This window comes from Hyperoodon ampullatus, assembly GCF_949752795.1.
Source record: "Hyperoodon ampullatus genome assembly, chromosome: X".
Lineage (NCBI taxonomy): Eukaryota > Metazoa > Chordata > Mammalia > Artiodactyla > Ziphiidae > Hyperoodon > Hyperoodon ampullatus.
This window is the reverse complement of record NC_136913.1, coordinates 37,857,462-37,860,038: the sequence shown is the minus strand read 5'-3', so window position 1 is coordinate 37,860,038 and position 2,577 is coordinate 37,857,462.

Genomic DNA, 2,577 nt, shown 5'->3' with positions numbered 1-2,577 from the left:
CCATAGGAGAAATGACTCCATTTCTTCAGTGAATAAATTGCAAGGAAAAGAAAAAGAGGGAGGAGCAACCCATGGACTTCTGTTCCTATTGTTTGGAATGCTTTAGCCTGCTTTTTCATTTGATGAGCTCTTATTCATTGTTCTATTTATTTATTTACTTACTTATTTTTGGCTGTGTTGGGTCTTCGTTGCTGCACGTGGGCTTTCTCTAGTTGCGGCGAGAGGGGGTCTACTCTTTGTTGCACTGTGCGGGTTTATTGCGGTGGCTTCTCTTGTTGCAGAGCACGGGCTCTAGGCGCGCGGGCTTCAGTAGTCGTGGCACAGGGGCTCAGTAGTTGTGGCTCTCGGGCTCTAGAGCACAGGCTCAGTAGTTGTGGCTCACCGGCTTAGTTGCTCCGTGGCATGTGGGATCTTCCTGGACCAGGGTTCGAACCCGTGTTCCCTGCATTGGCAGATGGATTCTTAACCACTGCACCACCAGGGAAGTCCCTTATTCATTGTTCTTTAAAAAAATTTTTTTCTTCAGGTTTTATTGAGATATAATTGACACACAGCACTGTATAAGTTTAAGGTGTATAGCTTAATGATTTGACTTACATACATCATAGAATGCTTACCACAATGAGTGCAGTGAACATCTATCCTTTCAAATAGATACAAAATTAAAGCAATAGAAAAAAATTTTTTTCTTGTAATGAGAATTCTTAGGATTTCCTCTCTTAACAACTTTCACATATAACATACAGCAGTGTTAATTATATTTATCATGTTGTGCATTACATCCCTGGTACTTATTTATCTTGTAACTGGAAGTTTGTACCTTTTGACTGCCTTCATCCAATTCCCCCTCTCCCCAGCCCCTGTCTCTGGTAACCACAAATCCTATCTCTTTTTCTATGAGTTTGTTTGTTTGTTTGTGTTTGAAGGATAATTGACCTTCAACACTATGTTAGTTCCTATTACACAACATAGTGATTTGGTATTTCTTTACATTTCAAAATGATCACCACGATAAGTGTAGTTACAATATGAGTTTTACTCATTTTTCAAGTCAAAGTTACCTCCTCCGTGAAGACTTTCCTGCCTCCCCAGATAGAACCCATTACTTCTTCTTTTGTACTCCAATGGCATTTTGTACAAATCTCCAGTTTACTGCTCACCATACTTTATTATAGTGTCTGCTTATAAGTTTAATCTCTCTTTGAGTGCCAGCACCATCTTCTCTATGCTTACATAGAGAAGGTGTAGAGAAGGCTCAACACCATAACTTTGGTTCATAGTAGATAGTCAACAGATGTTTGTTAAATGAATGAATGGGTTGGTGGTTGGGTCCATGCTCAAAGTCCATGAATTCATTCCTTTTCTAATGAATTCTACTACTGCTATGGACTGAATTGTATCCCCCCCCCCAAATTCATATGTTGAAGCCCTAACCCCCAATGTGATGGTATTTGGAGATGGAGCCTTTGAGAGGTCATTAGGATTAGATGGGGTCACGAGGGTGGGGCCCTCATGATGGGTTTGGTGCCCTTATAAGAGTAGAGGTGAAATCTTTCTCTCTCTCTGTCACTCTTGCTCTCTGTCTCTGCCATGTGAGGACACAGAGAGAAAGCAGTCATCTGCAAGCCAGGGAGAGAGCTCTTACCAGAACCTGACCATATTGGCACCTTGATCTCAGACTTCCAGTTTCCAGAACTGTGAGAAAATAAATGTCTGTTGTTTAAGCTACTCAGTCTATGGTATTTTGTTATGGCAGCCCGAGTTGACTAATACATCTACCTTTGCTCCTCCTACATCTTCAGGTTCTTCACCATTTTCCTTTATCCAGGAAACCAGACTTGACACAAGGTCCTAAGGGTTCAATCAGGACTAATCTTGACAGAAGGCAAGTTTAACAATAAGCACAAATAGTTACTGAGTGCCTATTCTACGGCAGGCACTTCTCTGGGTGTACGATGGTAGCAGGGTTAAGAAGTCTGGGGCCTGCTGTTTTGAGCTTATAGCCTACTTGGGAGATGGCCAATGATCAAGTGAATCCGTAAAAATAATTCCAGCTATGGTAAGTGTTGTAAAGAAAATAAACAGAACGTTGTGATGTAGAATCAGGGCGTACGGAGTGGAGGTGGGGTGGGAGGGTGGGGGGGAGTGGAGGGTACTCTGACTAGGGTGGTAAGGGAAGAGGTGATATATAAGTTGAGATATAAGGGAGCCAGCTGTGTATGAAATAGGGGGAAAACTTGACTTATAGGCTTGGGAGACAGTAAGTGCAAAGGACCTGAAGCAGGGAAGAGCTTGGTGTATTTTAATTGTTGGAAGGTGAAGGGGAGCAGAATTTGTCACCTCAAAATATGCCTCTTGGGCATAAGAATTATTTTGAGCTTTTTTGTGTGTGTGTGTGTGGTACACGGGCCTCTCACTGTTGTGGCCTCTCCCGTTGCGGAGCACAGGCTCCGGACGTGCAAGCTCAGCGGCCATGGCTCACGGGCCCAGCCGCTCCGCGGCATGTGGGATCTTCGCGGACCGGGGCACGAACCCGTGTCCCCTGCATTGGCAGGGGGACTCTCAACCACTACGCCA